We start from the raw sequence: 19247 nt of genomic DNA, 5'->3' as shown, positions 1-19247 counted from the left end.
TGTTATATTTCAGATTTTATATTTCTGTTTTTATATTTCAGATTTCATATTTATCTTCTATGTATATATTATATATTATATATTATATATTATATATTATATATTATATATTATATATTATATATTATATATTATATATTATATATTATGTATTATATGTTATATAATATATGTTATATAATATATGTTACATATTATATATTATATATTTCATATTATATTTTTCATATTTTCTCTATTTCTATTTTATATTTTCTATTCCCTATTTTCCCTATTTTCTTCCCTATTTTCCATTTTCTTTCCTATTTTCCATTTTCTTTATTTTATTTTTCTCATTTCCATGAATTATCATGATCACAGTGGAATTCTGTTAGCTGCTTCCAAGGAAAACATTCTCTCATGCCTTCTGAGAAAGTATTTCAGACAATCTGCATTTTATTTTTCATCTGTATTTCCTCCTGAAATCCCACCCTCTAGAAATTAGAGGACAGAATTTTCTATTTTCTATCTTCTCTATTTCTATTTTCTATTTCCTATTTTCTCTATTTTTATTTCCTATTTTCTATTTTCTCTTTTTCTATTTCCTATTTTTTTTTCTTTCCTATTTCCCCATTGTTTATTTCATTTTTGTCATTCCCATGCATTATCATCACAGTCAAATTCTGTTGGCTGCTTCCAAGCAAAGCAAGGAAAACATTCTCTCACTCTCCTCGTACCTTCTGAGAAGGTATTTCAGACTATCTACATTTTATTTTTCATTTGTATTTCCTCCTGAAATCCTACCCTCTAGAAATTAGAGGACAGAATTTTCTCTATTTCTATTTCATATTTCCTATTTTCTGTATTTCCTATTTTCTGTATTTCCTATTTTCTTTCCTATTTTCCCTTTTTTTAATTTTATTTTCCTCATTCCCATCCATTATCATCACAGTGGAATTCTGTTGGCTGCTTCCAAGGAAAGGAAGGAAAACATTCTCTCACTCCGATATCTTCCGAGAAGGTATTTCAGACAATCTGCATTTTATTTTTCATTTGTATTTCCTCCTGAAATTCTATCCTCCAGAAATTCCATTGCCACTGCAATGGTCACGTTTGTGCTCTTGAGCAAAATTCAGAGAAGGCTCCTGGGGTCAGAGAAAATGGCCCTGAAGCAGTTCAAGGTGTTGCACAAGCGGGCCGTGATGTGAGCCTGCAAACAGCATTTTCCCTGTGGAATTTGAGGATCACATGAGGTTGTTGCACAGCCCAGTGTGAAATCCTGCCTGCACTTGCACTTGGCCTGCTGCAGAAAATACCTGGGGTCAAGAAAAACTTGTTTCATGTTTGTCAGAGCCGTGGAGGGGCTGCCAGGGCATGCACAGGTGCCACACTCTGGGGTGGGACATCAGCAGCTGAAGGTAAAACGAGGATGTGGAGAAAGAGCTGGTGCCGTGAGAGGGAGAAATTCAGAGGAAAAATCCCCCTCTGCCTCTGGAAGGCCAAACATTTTCACCATGGAACAGCTCCCTGGAGGTTTTGGGGGCTGTGGGTCCCAAGGCAGAGCGGAAGGGATCCAGGCTGCCATTCCCTAGGAGTGCCATCCCCTTGGGATGCCATCCCCTTGGGATGCCATGTCCTTGGAGTGCCATTCCCTTGGAGTGCCATTCCTTTGGGATGCCATCCCCTTGGAGTGCCATGTCCTTGGAGTGCCATGCCCCTTGGAGTGCCATGCCCTTGGAGTGCCAGCTCCCTGCCATCCCCTTGGAGTGCCATGCCCTTGGAGTGCCATGTCCTTGGAGTGCCATCCCCTTGGAGTGCCATTCCTTTGGGATGCCATGTCCTTGGGATGCCATGTCTTTGGAGTGCCTTTACCTTGGAGTGCCATTCCCTTGGAGTGCCATTCCTTTGGGATGCCATGTCCTTGGAGTGCCATTCCCTTGGAGTGCCATCCCCTTGGAGTGCCATGCCTTTGGAATGCCATCCCCTTGGAGTGCCATGTCCTTGGAGTGCCATTCCCTTGGAGTGCCATTTCTTTGGGATGCCATGTCCTTGGGATGCCATGTCTTTGGAGTGCCTTTACCTTGGAGTGCCATGCCTTTGGAATGCCATTCCCTTGGGATGCCATGCCCTTGGGATGCCATTCCCTTGGAGTGCCATTCCCTTGGAGTGCCATGCCTTTGGAATGCCATCCCCTTAGAATACCATTCCCTTGGGATGCCATGCCCTTGGAGTGCCAGCTCCTTCCCAGTGCCCTGGGAGGTGGCAGAGCTGCCCCAGCCAGGTGTTTGCCATGGCTGGGTGTCAGAACTCAGCACATCCCTCTGGGTGCCCAGAGCTGCCAGGACCCTGCCAGGGGGCTCAGAGACCCTGGCACACAGCCCAGAGCACCTGGGCATTTGATTATGACCCCTGGAGCAAATTACCAGCTTTGTATGAAGACCTGAAAGCCACAGAAGTTTAAGTAGTGTAATAATAAAATTATCACTAGGTGAAAAAGTAGATTTTGGGGTTTTTAGAATAGGGGTTTTGGGGGCAAGATGGAGGGACTTGAGCGTGTTCAGCCTTTCTTCTTCTTCTTGGTCTCCATTTTCTGCAGTGATTGTGGTACTTTGGGATTGGTTTAGAGTAGAAACTCACTGTTTAACATAAGTGATAAGTATTAGAAAGTAATTGTAGACATGTTATATGTAGTTTGTAGTATAAAGAGATAAAATCACCCTGGGAGCAGTCAGGGTGTCTGGAATTGTCCTGCTGGATGGACCTCGGCAGGGCAGGAGAAAAATTTTATAGGTAAGAAACAATAAACAACCTTGAGACTGAGAATTGAAGAGCTCTGACTCATTCTTCGAACGCACGGGCCAAAACAGAGACTGCTCACGTGTCTCAGGGCTACAATAAACTGCAACCATATCCGAGAGCTGGGAAGAGAGGAAGAGCCTCCAGCTGTGCCCAGCTGTGCCAACCTGACCTGGCCCCATCCCTGGGTAGTTTTCCCCTCCCATTTTCAATCTTGGCCCCATCCCTGGGCAGTTTTCCCCTCCCATTTTCAATCTTGGCCCCATCCCTGGCCAGTTTTCCCTTTCCTTTTTCAACCTTGAGGCCCCTGGTGCTGCAGGAAAATCCAAGCTCACCTTTCCCCTCCTTTTCTCCCTGGGAAAATGGCCTGGGCTGCGATTTCCAGCAGGCATTGTTTGAGAGAACCAGTCCAACCACCTGCCCCATGCACTCTGGAGCAAATTCACTTCAGTAAGAAATGCATGAAGCTGCAGGCTGGGGGCTTGCCTAGCAATGAATTCCCTGATTTTCAGCCTGCCTGGCTTTGGAAGTGGCTCAGAATATTGTGGATAATTTTGTAAATCTCTTCTACCCACAAAGAGTGCAAAATTTTAGCTGCAGTATGTGCCTCAGTGTTTCCTAGCCTTATTTTAGTGAAGCATTTTGTGTTGTGAAATGTTAAAGAGAAAAGGTTAGCTGGGTTTAGATTTTCTCCCTGCAGCTCTTTGTTTTATATGTCACATCTGTGGGATCTGGTTTTACTGTGCTCAGCTGGGGAAGGTCACAAGTTTTTATTATAAGGGTTAAAAAAAAATGCATTTTAATATGGCCGTGGTGAGTGAGAAGTGACATCTGTGTTAGGATTGGGGATCTTTTCATCAGTGAATCAAAGAGGAATTAGCAGAGGAGGTTGGGAGCATCATCTCCACTCTGCAGACAGAGAAAGGGCTCCTGGAGAGGCAGTGGAATCAGGTTGGGAATTGTGTCCTGTCCCTGTGTGACCCTCAGCCAAGGGTGAGCCCTGACTCCTCCTGCCTGATTTCTGTGTCCTTTGCCAGCTCAACTGCAGGAAAGACATTCTGTGCTGTTCTGGCGAGCCAGCAAAGGCCTCCTGATGATAAGGAAAGCCCCATATCTCTCCTGAGGAAGACACCAAGGTTGTCACCATGGAGATGTGATGAAGGAGGGAAAGTTGGAAGATACAGACTCTAACTGGCTCATAGAATGATGTAGCTCCTTGGTCACCCACTGAGAACTTTTTTGTAACCAATGGGCAGTGAATGTGTACGTTGAGTGAATGTAAATATCTTGAAAAAGTATAAAAGCATCATGTTGCTGTAATAAATCTCTCTTGCACCCTTCTGATGGAGTCGTGGTACTTTGTGCTGTGTTGGGCTCTCTAACAACATTTAATTTGCTAAAGAGCAAATTTAATGTTAATCTGCTAAAGAGCAAAACAATATTTAATTTGCAGGACAGGGGTTCAGAACTGCCTGGGATGGGGTGCAGCTCATCTAATTTAACTCTGCCCTCATCACTCAGGCTGTGTTTTTTGTGCTGTGTTGGGCTCTCTAACAACACCTAATTTGCTAAAGAGCAAATTTAATGTTAATCTGCTAAAGAGCAAAACAACATTTAATTTGCTGGACACGGGTTCAGAACTGCCTGGGATGGGGTGCAGCTCATCTAATTTAACTCTGCCCTCATCACTGAGGTTGCCTTTGCAGCCAAGAGGAGGAAAGCAGCCCCTGCAGGCAGGCAGAGAGGATGTGATCATCACCCCTGGAGCATCCTGAACTCTGCCTGGACAAGGGGAGAGCACTACAGAGGGAACCAATGGGCAGTGAATGTGTACGTTGAGTAAATGTAAATATCTGGAAAAAAATGTAAAAGCAACATGTTGCTAAAATAAATCTCTCTTGCAGCCTTCTGATGGAGTCGTGGTACTTTGTGTTGTGCTCTATAATGACAATTAATTTGCTAAAGAGCAAAGCAACATTTAATTTGCAGGACATGGGTGCAGAACTGCCTGGGATGGGGTGCAGCTCATCTAATTTAACTCTGCCCTCATCACTCAGGCTGTGTTTTTTGTGCTGTGTTGGGCTCTCTAACAACACCTAATTTGCTAAAGAGCAAATTTAATGTTAATCTGCTAAAGAGCAAAGCAACATTTAATTTGCAGGACACGGGTGCAGAACTGCCTGGGATGGGGTGCAGCTCATCTAATTTAACTCTGCCCTCATCACTCAGGTTGCCTTTGCAGCCAAGAGGAGGAAAGAGGCCCCTCCAGGCAGCAGCTCCTCACAGAGAGGATGTGATCATCACCCCTGGAACATCCTGTCCACCCAGAGCACTGCAGAGCACAGAGCTGCTCTGGGGAAGGAAGACAAATCCTCTCCTGAGGAGCAAATGCATAGGGATGAGCCCAGATGACACCATTTTGATATTAAAATGAGTTTTGATTTGGTTTTTGTGTCCAGACAGGAGCAGGAGTGCAGGAAAGCAGCGCCTCCAGCCTGGCAGGGAGAGGATGTGATAATCACCCCTGGAGCAGCCTGAACTCTGCCTGGGGAAGGGGAGAAACTGCAGAGCAAAGATCTGCTCCCAGGGCAGGCAGAGAAATCCTGTCCTGAGGAGCAAATGCATAGGGATGAGCCCAGATAATTATTAAAATGAGTTTTGATTTGGGTTTTGTGTTCTGAGTCAGCCTCAGACAGGAGCATGAGGGCTCCTTGGCCTTCCTGGGAACACATTTATCTGGGAATTAGCTTGTGCTGGTCACTCTGCCTTGCTGCAGGAATACTTGCAGTTAATGCTGGCTTTTACTGGAAGAGGATCTGGCAAATCCCATCAGGTTTTGCTCCAAGAGTCAAATGTTTTGAGTTTATCTGGGGTGAGATGATTTGTGGAAGAGCTAAGGATGAATGAAAGGCTCCCTGTGTGTCACCAAATCAGAAGTTTTGTGATGAGTAAGTGGCTCTGCTGGGAGCTGCGAGCCAAAATAGAATCCCAGGCTGGTTTGGGATGAAAGGGACCTTAAAAATAATTTCATCCCACCCCCTTCCACTATCCCAGGCTGCTCCAGCCTGGCCTTGGACACTCCCAGGGATGGGGCAGCCACACCACCCTTACAGGAAGGAGTTTCTTCTGAATATCCAATCTAAATCTGCTCTCTTTTGACAAGAGGGAAAACAAACTGAGTCCTTTTGGTGCTGGGTCTGACCTGAGTTGTTCCCAGTGTGCAGGAGGCTGTTCCTCCCCTGGGATAAATGCCCCATGGCTTTGGAGGTGGAAGAGAGGAGTGAAAAGAGAAGCAAATTACAGGAGATGCTCTGAGATTAATAAAGTGAAGGACTGTGAGGTGCAAAAGATGTTCATGTTCTTGATATTTATTTATGGCTTTGGAAGTGGAAGAGAAGAGTGAAAAGAGAACCAAATTACAGGAGATGCTCTGAGCTTAATAAGGTGAAGGACTGTGAGGTGCAAAAGATGTTCATGTTCTTGATAACCCTGGAAAAATATGGGAAAAGCAGTGACTGAGTTATCCTGTCAAATGAGCTTTGCTGTGTTTCCTTGCTGCTTTGCAGCCTGCCCTGCAGAGCTCCACGCAGCATCAGGGTCCAACCTGGATGAATTCTGGATGCCAATTTGGATGATTATTGAGAGGCTCTGCCTGCAGACTCTTCCCAGGACAGTGTGAGGGTTCTGGGGGTCACAGGGCAGGGATAGAGCTGGAAATGTTTGGGGTTAATCAGTCACAGGGCAGGGATGGAGCTGGAAATGTTTGGGGTTAATCAGTCACAGGGCAGGGATGGAGCTGCAGCTGTTTGGGGATCTGGGTCCCAGGGTCCCAGCAGCCGTGCTGGGGTTAATCAGCTCCACTGCCTCCCGGCAGTAATTGGTGTTTGCACAGCACTCTGCAAATATGAAAGCAGTGCTGAAATGCAAATGAGAAATGGGCAGGCTCCCAGGCTGCCTCCGGAGCCTGCCCTCTCTGCTAATGAGGCAGGCTGGCATTTGGGGTGAGTGGAAAACACGGGGTTGGATCAAATGTGGTCTGTCTGGATGGGCTCATCCCCTCAAGGGCAGCTGAGCTCCCAAAACTCTGAGGGGAGGAACATGCAGCACTCTGGGATCCTGATTCACAGAGTGCCCTAAAAGCCAGGGAAGCAGTGCTTAATTCATGTGAGCTCTTGTACCATGAGGTTTTTGTTTTTTCACCCTTGGTGCCAACATCCATTTAATGTTGGGGACGTGCACAGCTCGGTCACTGACCCAGGGTTTTAGTGGACATGCCCTTCTCAGCAATAATAAACTCCATCCTTAGCTGCTTGGGATTGTTTGAAATTGCAGAGCAGCACAGAGAGTGCAAGAGGATGACTAAAAAAGATCCAAAATTTGTATACTCTTATTATTATTCCTTTCGCCTATGAAAACTGTAATCACAGCAAATTCAAATTTGCTTAATTCCTGTGAGCTCTTGTGCCATGAAGGTTGCAGTGTTTGAGTTTTCACCCTTGGTGCCAACATCCATTTAATTTTGGGGATGTGCACAGCTCAGTCACTGACCCAGGGATTTACTGGACATGAACCATGCATGAACTCAGCAATAATAAACTCCATCCTTAGCTGCTTGGGATTGTTTGAAACTGCAGAGCAGCACAGAGAGTGCAAGAGGATGACTAAAAAAGATCCAAAATTTGTATACTCTTATTATTATTCCTTTCTCCTATGAAAACTGTAATCACAGCAAATCAAAATACATGAGGTAGCGTTCTCCTCCTTGGAAAGGAAGTCAGATACTTTCATATTTCATGTGCACAGAATAATACTTTCAATTTAGCTGTTGCAGAACCCTGAAAATTTACCCTGCTTGGCAGTGGCTTCCCAACATGTAGGAGTTTAGGCTGCTGCATCATTTGGAAGCAGATTACTTTTTAACACAATGTATTTTAAGATTAATAATTTCAGAAGTTTCTGGGCATCCATTCAAGAGAACAGCTCCTTGGAACAATGTCTGGTTTTGTTAGGTTATTGCACAAAATCAGCATTGCATTCAGATATTGCTGTCTCTCAGAATCACCCTGAAGGATTTTATTCAGCTACTGAAGTGATACTACAAAATGAGCATAATTTCACCATGTGAAACCAACCAGCAGAAAGGAGGAATTATATGCAAAGCTAGCAGGAAACAAAGGCTGGAACATGGTGGTAAAAGAGTTTTGCAAAGTTCAGAAAAGGAAAATTGCATCATAAAGAAAATCGGGCTTAATAAATTACCCGTCCTGTGGGAATTGTCTTGTACTCTGAGAAGTAATTCTGGGTATTTCATCTCATCAGGATGATGAATGGGCTGGCTCTGCCTAAGGGAGCGTGTTTAAGCACAAGGTAAGCACTAAAGATGAAAGCTCTGTGTTTCTGCAGCTGCCCTGTGTGAAATTGGCTTCTCTGAGGAAGGAGCAGAAATCAGGGTGCTTCCAAAGGAAGCTGGGCCAGTAAAACAGAGCAGCTTCATTTTGTTCCATCAGAGAGAGAGATTATTCCTGGAGAAGTTCCATGCCAAACCATCTCAGCTGCCTCAGGCCCTTGAGTGTGGGTTCAAATTGGGATCCAGGAGCTCCCCAGCTCTCCAGGACCTGCCAGAAGCCTTTGGGTTCACCCAAACCCCCCAGCCACGGAGAAGGAGCTGCACATCAGTTCCTGGACACCCTTTTGATTTTATTTTATTTTTTATTTTCTATTTTAGATTGCTGAGTCCCTTTCCTGCAGCACCAAGTGGCTCCTGACGGTCTGTGAGGCCCAGGGCTCTGGATGAGCAGGTGATTTACACCTGCCTGCCTTCCTCTGGGGGTGACTCACAGGCTGGAGAGTTTCAGCCCAGTTTCTATTTTAAGTTGCTCCACCTTGCTGGTTCCTCCTGAGAGGGGCTGGATCTCGTAGCTGATATCACCGACATCTCCAGTGATAATCTGTGGCTGTCAGCAGGGTAAAAACCCCAAACCTGGGCTGCAGCAAATGGATAAAGGCTGAGCAGGGCCCAGTTCCTGGGGGACAGTGACTCCATTTCCCCAAGTCTCATCTTTTTTTGGGGGGTTCTCATGCTGCACTCCTGACTTAATGTCTCCTTTTCAATTTTAAAGAGTTAAAATGTTTCAATTTTAATTAGATTCTTATGACTTTTCAGCCAGAAGAGGAATCACATGCAGGTTGTGTGACCCTACAAATGCTGCTGTGGATTCAGAGATAAATTTGCAGCCACAGCAAGCCTGAATATGGATTTAATTTTGTGCATTTTCCCTGGGCTTTTGCACTGCCACTGGGTGTGCTGTGCAGGAGAGGGAGCTTTCACTTGTGGATGTCACATCCCTGGTTGTGATGGATTCCTTTGGTTTTGTGAGTGTGTGGGGTTTGTTGCATTACAGAGCTTGTTTGGGGAGATAATCCACTTATCAGGCCAAGAACACCTTCTCTCCCTAGCAGACAACAAATTAGTTCTTCCCTTTCTGAGGGAGATAAAAAGGGATATCCCAACCCAGGGGAGCAGGGCCATGGCATGGGGCTGGCAGGATCAGAAACAAAAGGAGAGGCAGGAAAAAGAAAAACAGATTTGTTGAGGAATGGCTGCAAAATCTGAGCGATTTACTGCAGCAACTCATTCATCAGGGGAATTTGGCCTTGCCTCACTCTAATCTAAATTGAATCTAATTTAGATTCCAAGCAAGGGATGGGAATCCTTTCCTGAACCAAAACAAGCCTTGCCACCTCCTACCTATTCATTACTCATTCCTTAATTTGTTTGGGTTTGTTATGTAGGACACTCAGGAAGAATAGCTTAAAGCTGTGAGTGCTGCTGGATCTGGTGCTATAATCTCTGCTTTGCTGCACATGGGGTTGGTTTTTGGTGCAGTTTTGATGCAGGGTTGGTTCCATGCCCCTGCCTGAGGCCCCCAGGAAGTGGGGTGTGAAAATCTTCCTTTTATTCCTGAACTGCATGGGAGAGAACACTGCAGCCTGGGGCTCGAACAATTTCTGGTTTTTCATTAAAAATGAAGAACCATCCACGCAGAACCACCCAGCAGAGCCATCAGGCAGAGCCTTCCTGGAAGGAGGGGCTGGAGGATGGTTCTCCCCACCTTTGGGGTGTCCTGCCTTGTGACCTACTTTCAGCTCTTGCTTTATAAGTCAATAAACACAAATCTTGGCCTCCCAGTCTGTGCATGTCTGGGAATGGCCTCATCCCTTGCTCGGGGCCTGCCAGGGCTGCCAGCACCTGCCCTGGGGCTCAGGGCAGGGAACAATCCTCATTCAGGACTTACTGCTTAAAATATGTGCCACAATTTGTTCTGAGACTGTTTTCTGGGGAAAAATTAGATTTAGGCATTTTTGGGTATTGATTCCAGCAGCTTCTGCAACCTGGAGCAGGTGAGGCCTGCATTGGAGCACAACCCAGACCACGCTGCTGCCTCCTAATTTTTTAATTCCATCCCTGATTCTTTGCATCTCTGTGTCTTCCCTCCCTCCTTTCCGGACTCATTCAGGTCTGCCAGCACCTGCACTGGGGCCCAGGGCAGGTAACAATCCTCATTCAGGATTCTTTCTGCTTAAAATGTGTCCCGCAGTTTGTTCTGAGCCTTTTTTCTGGGGAAATATGAGATTTGGGCATTTTTGGGTATTGATTCCAGCAGCTTCTGCAACCTGGAGCAGGTGAGGCCTGCCTTGGAGCGCAACCCAGACCACGCTGCTGCCTCCTAATTTTTGAATTCTGCACCTAATTCTTTGCTTCTCTGTGTCTTCCCTCCCTCCTTCCTGGAAATCCATCTCAGTTCTGAGGTGTTTGTCCCCCTGGGAATGCTCAGCTGCCTGCAGGGATCTCTGTGGCCCTGTGGGGATGTGCTCCATGGTCTGGTCACTGTCTGGGTGCCATAAATCCTGTCACACCCACAGACATCATTCCCATCAGACTAATTTGTCTCCTGCTGACTCCAAGCAGAACCTTGGGCTGTGCAGGTTGTTAAACCCCAAGGATAAAGGTGTGGATTGCAAATTCAAGACTTGGGGAAAACCCTGCCTGCAAGCAGTGAGGGAGGAATGGGAGTGGGGAAAACGAGCAGCTCAACAGGCGCGTGAGAGTGGCTTGGATTGGGGGGTATCTGGAAAATGTGATGGAAGAAAAAGCAAATTATCAATTTCCCTGCAGAAACTGAGGGGAAATGTTGATCATCCCCACTGAAAATGTTGAACATCTCCCCATTTGCTGGAAAAAAAGCAAATTATCAATTTCCCTGACAGAAAATGCTGAACACCCCAAATGGAGCAGGTTGTGTGTGTGCAGCCCTGGCTGGCAGTGGGGTTTGTGCCATCTCTGTGCCCTCTTCCAGAGCTGTTTGCCAGCTCCCTCCTCACAGACAGCATTCCCAGAGAGGCAGATGGGTGGTACAGCCCTGGCAGCTGGTGATGGAGCAGGATTGTGGGGTTGCTGCTTCCTCCCCACTTCCTCCAGCTCCCAAACAAGAACCTCCAGCACGTGTGAGCAAGGCTGGCTTGACCTCATTATAGGCAACCAAACACCTCCTGTCCCAAAAAGCTTTTCTTGTTGCCCAGGTGATGTTGGGGTCTGCTGTTCCAGCCTCTAGGCACTTGTCCTGAGCAGGAATTCTGTCTTCTCCCACAGCCTGCTTTAGTCACGTCTCTCTCTCCTGTTTTTCCCTTCTGGAGTTTCCTCCCAGCTCTTGGACTCAGTTTGGTGCATTCAGTCTGATGGCGCTGTGGTTGGGAGCTGAAAGGAATTTGCATTTTGGTGTTCAGGGAGATTTTTTAGGCATGCAGAGCCACCCCATGAAATATGAGTTGGTGGAATCGAAACTGAATTATGTTTTAATAATTACATTGAAGGGATCAGCATAAATTATTAATTTTTTTAAGAAGGTGGTTTTAATTAGCTCTAAAGCAGCTGGAGATAAGGAATTGTGAGCTAGCAATGTTATCCTGCATTTCCATGGTTCAATCTGAGATCTGCTGGGCCAGGCAGGGCTGGGGTTTGGGTTGGACCCTTCCAAGTGAGCTGAGCTCTGGTTTTATTTCTGGGACAGTGTTTCCATGGGATCAGGAAATGCTGCCAAAGTGAGCAGATCCCTTTGGAGGCAATGCCAATATTTGGAGCAAAACCAGGACAGGACAAGGAAGCAGCTCCTGAGGCAGCATTTTGGCTTTGAGACTGAAATAATCCACAGGAGGATCTATATTCTGCTGGAAATACTCCTGGCTGCTGTAGGTCTTCCTGAAAAACCTCAGGATGTGCTTGGAATCCTGCCATGGATTCCCAGATTTCCCTGAAAAACCTCAACTTGTGTTTGGCATCATGCCATGGATTCCCAGATCTTCTGGAGAAGCTCAGCCTGTGTTTGGAATCATGCCACGGATTCCCAAATCTCCCTGAAAAATATCAGCCGTTGTTTGGAATCATTCCATGGATTCCCAAATCTTCTGAAAAAACCTCAGCCTGTGTTTGGAGTCATGCCATGGATTCCCAGATTTGGGGTCATTCTTGCTCCATTCCGTGCTGAGTCTGAGTCATGGGAGGTCTTTCAAGCTGCCTGATGAGCACTTTATTGATGCAAAACACTAAATTAGCAGGTCATGGAGCCAATTTTTAGAGAATTGTGGCTATTTGCATATTTAATAAGTTGCAGATCATGAAATGCAGGTGATTTGATTCTTCAAGAAGGAAAAATGCTTGGGAAGAGGGGGAAAAAATCCTACCAATGGAAAGGTGATTTTAGTGCTGGAACCCAGTGGGTCAAAGGCTCTCTGGAGTTAAAAACACAAAATTTTTCAGCGCTCTAAAGCACTGGAATGCTCCCTGCTCTGTGCTGGCTCCTGTCTGCCCCAGGAGGGTGTTATGGGGTGGGGAAGAGCCCATAAAGCTCTGCCTAGAAAGGGAAATGAGGTGAGGAGGTTTTGCTGAGCAAGAGGAAGGAGGGAAGGAGAAGCACCGGCATTGCCAAAGCAGCCCTGGCGTGCTCATGGGGCAGCAATGAAGGAATGGGGGTCACTGTGGGGGCGGAGGAGCCATAAACTGGTCATTACAGCAGGAAACGGGAAGTGCAGGGCCCTCACCCCTGGGTTTAATGTGTGGCCTTGAGCAAATCACCTCACCTGGATTTACCCCTGCTCCTGGCAGGGAGGGTTTGACACCCTGTGGGTTCAGGAGATCAAGGATTTTATTGTTTTATGGATGGATGTGCACCCAGTGCCCACAGAAGCCAGAAGGAGGTGCAGCACTGACCCTCCTTGTCTGCATTGTCTTCATAGCTCAAATTCAATATTTATAGACCCCAGAGTAGCTGGGAAAGGAAAATCATCCTTAATACTCTTAATACTTAATACTCTTTATTCCAGCTGAGGAGCTCTCTGGCGTTTTAGAGGAAGCACATTCCTCTGTAAATTGAGATGATCTTCCAGCTTTTCTGGAGGATGTGTGAAATTTTATTGGTGCTGCCTCATCCAGAAATGTCTCCATCCTTGTGCCTTCAGAGCGTGCACTAATGTGCTTTATTGCCTGAGCTCTCAGACAAACAGAAATATTTATTTGTGAGCTGCTGCCCTGAGGTGCTGGGAAAGGGTGGTGATGCCTGTGGTGCGGAAGAAAATAAAGCTTTTTTTAGAACACCTCGTTTCTTGGAAAGTGATGTGTCCATTCCTGGTCTGATTTGCATCAGGATGGGAGGGAGGAGGAAGAGGAAGGGTTTTTGTGCAGGGCCAGGGAGTTGCCCTCTGTGGTGGAGCCGCTGGACAGGGTTCCATGAAGGAGATAAGAACCTGACCCTTGCCAGACAAACAGATCTCGCTCAGGGCAGCTGGCTGAGCACTCCTCTTTGGGCTCTCTTTATGGTTCATTGCTTGCCTCTTTTTGGAATGAAATTCCTGGCATAAAGCTGATGTATTTTATAGAAAAAGGAGGTTTTTTTCTCTCCCTTCCAAAGGCTTTGCTCAAACACATTTGTGACAAAAAGTGACATGCCCCTGCCGCAGACATCTTTTATTAAAAATCCTTTCCTCAGGATTTTTCCTCCTGAGAAGCTGGGAGGCCTCAGGAACAAAATGTAAACAATGGTTATCTGCTGCTGTGGAATGCAACAGGTGCATCTGGGATTGGTCTCATGTGGTTGTTTCTAATTAATGGCCAATCACAGTCAGCTGGCTTGGACAGAGAGTCCAAGCCACAAACCTTTGTTATCATTCTTTCCTATTCTATTCTTAGCCAGCCTTCTGATGAAACCTTTTCTTCTATTCTTTTAGTATAGTTTTAATGTAATATATATCATAAAATAATAAATCAGCCTTCTGAAACATGGAGTCAGATCCTCATCTCTTCCCTCATCCTGGGACCCCTGTGAACACGGTCACACCACACCCCTGAGGGATCTGAGCTCTGCCTCCCCGTGCAGAAAAGTCTGATAACAGAAAATATTATAGTTTATGGGGTTTTCCAATGAAAACTGTTCTTCCAGCCACCTTTGTAATCGAGGATTGTTTGCACAGAGTGGAGGAAGGTGAATTAGGTGCCGTGGATGGGCTGCGAGCATCTGAGTGCAGGGATGGCCAGAATTCAATAACTCCTGTCTTGCTGTGGGGAAGAGGTTTTACAGCAACCTCTGTGAGCCAGAGAGGAGTTTGACAAGAGGATCCACGTTTACTCCTGAAAGAATTTCCTACCAAAGTCCTTGACATGGAAACCAAGAAAGAAGAAGAAATAAGAAACACCTGAACTTAAAAAGTCTGGTTCCATAAGCACTTTGTTTGTCTTTCCTGACCAATGAGTAAACTAAAGAATTTTTTAAGAATGTACAAAAAGCATCCATGCTGTAACAAAAACAGGTTTGAAACCTTCTGAAAATGGAGTGTAGCTTTGTGTTGTCGCCATCTCAACTGTGACACTGCTGGGCCGTGTGTGTAGTGCCATTGGAATGGGAATGGCTGTGCTTAGTGGGTCACACCAGTGATCTTTCACCTCCTTCTCGTGATCTTTCACCTCCTTCTCCTGGGTTTTTGTGGCCCAGGATGCTCCCACGTCACCCACTTTGATATAAAAGCTTTTATCAGCGTGAATAGATTTCATTGTGCTCTGACACCATCAGCGTGGCTCCCTACAGAAATAAGGAAATAGAGAAATAATTTGAATAAAACAAATAAGGAAGAAAAAGAGATTAGAGCCCAAATGGTTTCCATTTTGATAATTCACGGAATTAAAGAATCACTAGGTTGGAAGAGACCTCTAAGATTCAATTGTATGCATTAGAATAAAGAAAATAGGAAAGGAGCAGATAAAATTTCACTATTCATTCAGGACAGCAAAAGCAAACCTTTTTTTTTTTCCCATTAGTAGGAATTTTTGCTCATAATAAAATCCTTCTGGGAGCATGATAAAAATCCTTCTGCTGATATTCTGCATTTCTCTGTGTGTGTGAGGGTGATCAGGACTGACCCTCCCAGTGTCCCTTTATCCTGGAGCACCTCCAGCTCCAGAAGGAAACTCTGTTTTTCCAAAGTCCCACCCAAAAAGGCACTTTTGGTGTTGTTAATTTTGGGGCAAGGCAGGCCATCACAGCACCATTAGGGCCAGGAATGATCCTGAATCTCTCAATTCATCCCCCACACATTGCTGGCACCAATTCTTAGTCCTGGCCTAAAGAGCAGCTGGAGCTGCTGCCCTGGTTCCAGCTGCCCTTGGAGCATCAGCCTCGGTTGTAAGAGCTGAACTGAGAGATGCAGGACTCCAGGGGCTCTCCAAAATGCAGTTTATTGTATCCACATCCAACTTATTGTATCCAAAATGCAGTTTATTTTATCCAAGAGGTTACAGCAGGCCAGGGTTGTGGGTGACAGAGCTGTACCTACAGCTGTCAGCTCCAGCTGCAGGCAGGCCTGGAGACCCTTTGGTTTTGGTTACATTGCATTATTTACTTTTCTTTTGGTTACAACGCATTATATAATTTCCTTTGGTTACATTGCATTCTATACTTTTCTTTGGTCACAATGCATTCTATACTTTTCTTTGCTGAGCATTTTAACACAGCAGAACCAATCTATACCTTAACTTTTATCTATAGCCTGTCATAGCTACTGTAATTACCATATTCATGTCACTGTTCTCCAATCACTAACAGTCAGTACATCACAGTTTAAGCTAGAAGTTGTTTTTCAGTTTTCTTTCAGTGGAAAATTCTGAGACCTTTTTCTACTTGCAGCTTTGCTGCCTTGTTTGCCTGTGCTCTCTTTCTGCTTGGTGAAAACATCTTCTTGTTTGGGGTGGGTTTATCCTTTGCTCCAAGTCATACAAACCCCTTCTAACTAACACACCCTTTGCCTCCTTGGTTATCCAGCAAGACTGGCTCAGCAATTCTTTTCTTCTATATCAAAACTTGCTTCCAACTCTATTCCTTCATCAGACTCGACATTTAAAAATCTTTCTGCTAAACATACATATCTGTGAGACTTTCTTGTCAAACTTTCATCCTTCCCAACACTCGGTGACCTGCAGAGAATTCCCTGTGAGCTGCCCCTGCTCTGGGGATGCTCTGCTGCAGGATTTGAGTTATTCCCGAGAAATCCTTTCCTGCAGGAGGCAGAGGAGGAGCCAGGAGCGAGGCAAACACGTGGAGAGGGGCAGGGCTGGTGTTGGATGCGAGGGTTCAGCTGGAGAGCAATTTCTGCATCCCTCCTGCTTTTATTGTGCCGTGGAAATGCAATCCTGGAGGTTGCTCAGAGATGGTGATGATGATGATGATTGATGATGATGATGATGATGATGATGATGATGATGATGCATCACTCAAGCCCTTTATGGCCAGATGCTTTCATGATGTGTCAAAGCTGCTCTGTTGAAGACATTTCTCAGCTTTGCTAAGCCAAGAACTCAAATCTTTGGCCTGAAAGGGGAAAATTTGCATTTACTCGCCACATATTAATTGCTGCGGCTGATTATTTGCCATGTGACACTTTAATGTATATTTGCATCCCAAATTTGGTTGTTTAAAAAAAAATATGTATTTCTGTAGCATTTCACAGCAGATGTGATGAAGGCACCTCAGCTGCTTGTAGATAAACCGAAGAGAGTTTTCCTAGAGAAGTAATTTCCAGCTGAGGATGTCACTCACTAAATCCTGGGATTTAGAAAGGCTGCGGTGCGCATTTAGCCGGGGGTTTATAAAGGTTTTGTGGGTGCTGGGACTCTCTGAGGTGAACAATGAGCCCAAAACCTGCGGGGTTTTGGAGGAAGCAGGGACAGCCCGGGCTGGGTCCGGCCCCGGGGGCACAGCGCTCTCTGCCGGGAATGGGGAGCGCTGCTCTGCAGCATCGCACACTGCCGGGTTGGGTCCTTTTCTGACCCAGACATGGGGCAGTGTGAGATTTCTAAATAAAAAATTTAAATTTTTTATTCCATTTTCAATGTCATGGGAAAGGTGAGGCAATATAGATGTTATCATTCACTCCATCGCAATCAGAAACCAACTGTTTTCTAATTACAATATACAATAATGTATGATGCTCTCCAGCATGGCACACTGCCGGATTAGGTCCTTTTCTGACCCAGACATGGGGCATGAAGAGATTTTAAAATAAATATTTAAAAAAATTTTTATTCCATTTTCAGTGTCATGGGAAAGGTGAGGCAATACAGATATTATAATTCACTCCATCATAATCAGAAACCAACTATTCCCAATATTTCCAAACCAACTAATTATAATATACAGTAATGTATTTTAATTACACTTTAATTGTTTCTTGGCCTATCAGCTTTTGCTACACTCTTCTGTAAATGCCTTAAAGCCAATAATCTAAAGTTACCCCTCATGGGTCTTACTGCAGTACATCTTTTATTCTACAGTACCTATTCCATCTTATTCTATTCTATTCTATTCTATTCTATTCTATTCTATTCTATTCTATTCTATTCTATTCTATTCTATTCTATTCTGATCCATCCTATTCCATTCCCTTCTATTCCATTCCATCCTATTCTATTCCATCCTATTCCATTCCATTCCATTCCATTCCGTTCCATTCCATTCCATTCCATTCCATTCCATTCCATTCCATTCCATTCCATTCCATTCCACTACAGTTAATCTTCTATCTAGTTCTATTTCTCTAAAGTATCCAGTCTTATTTGCAAGGTCACCCTTTGAAACCTTTTTTCTACCTCCATTTCTCTCTCAACAATCTTGTGGAACCCACTAAAATAAACAAACTGTGACAGAACACCCAGCCAGGAGGAGGTGCCTGCTTGGACGTTGAAGTGCCAGCAAAAAATCCCCTTTAGAAAATTGGTGTTTTGAGGAAAGAAAATGAGATTTTCAGCAGCTTTCAGCAGCTTTGAGTATGACCAGGGAGATGTTCTTCACTAACAGAAAAAAAAAGACCTTTCAATTCTGTTGTATTTAAGCTGGAAAGCTGTTTCCTCCTTCCTCCTCCTTTCTCCTCCTTCCTCCTCCTTCTCTTCTCCCTTTATTACAAATGTGTTTGTTATTTTAGGTGAGAAAGGCTGACAGTGTGCCACGAGAAGGACAAAGCTGGGAACTCCCAGATGAAGGGTGCAAAACACAGCCAAAATCCCCAAAAGTTTCTGTTTCACAATGGGGAACTTGATTGTGCAAAGCAATAATGGACATTAGATTAAAAATCTCCATTGCAAAGTCTCCTGGTGTTTTAAGGGATGATTTATGTCCATGTTTGCTGACAGCTGGGAGCAGATTCAGCTTTATTTCCTTTATTCATGTTCAAGGAAAAAGCAGCAGCCAAAGTAATAGAGCAACATTTGCTGAACAAGCTTTCCCCCACAAAAAACACAATCCTCACCCAGAGCTGAAATAATTGATGCACTTGTGTGTTTTACAAGCAGTGAGAATCCCCAAATTAAATGAGCAGATGGCAATGAATATGTGTGGCAACCTGACACACTAATGGGTTCCATCCAGGGCTGAGGAGAGGCCTAAAAGCAAACCTGAAAGTGCCACCTCATTAGGCTGGGATGGCTGAAGCAGCACACACAGAGCCTTCCCCCTGTGCCTGATTTTCTTGGCATCCACTCCCAGAAACCGATGCCCAAAAGCACCTGGAGCCACACCAGGACTTTGAATTTCCAGGATGTATACTGTCACACCCCTCTAAATACAGCCTGGGTTAAAGGTCTGGGGTGGGGGTAAAAAAAAATAAATTGTTGATTTTATTGCTGACCACAACGTGCCAGCAAGGTGCAGGAATGTGCTCTGTGCTTGCGGACACAGAAAGGGGAATTTTCAGCCTTTAGAATGTGGCTGCTGCTCCAGGGAATCCCCGACCCTGCCAGGGCGCTGTGCATGCGCAGCTCTGCCTGGGTGAGGCTGCTCCTCGTTCCAGAAAGCATTTCCCTGGCTCTGGAAGGCTGGGAATGCTCTGGGAATGCTCTGGGAACGCTCTCAGGCAGGGCAGCCACTTCTGTGTCACAGAGC

Source organism: Zonotrichia albicollis, chromosome 27 (genome assembly GCF_047830755.1).
Source record: "Zonotrichia albicollis isolate bZonAlb1 chromosome 27, bZonAlb1.hap1, whole genome shotgun sequence".
In the NCBI taxonomy this organism is placed as follows: domain Eukaryota; kingdom Metazoa; phylum Chordata; class Aves; order Passeriformes; family Passerellidae; genus Zonotrichia; species Zonotrichia albicollis.
The sequence above is the reverse complement of the archived record's forward strand: the minus strand, read 5'-3'. Positions refer to the sequence as shown.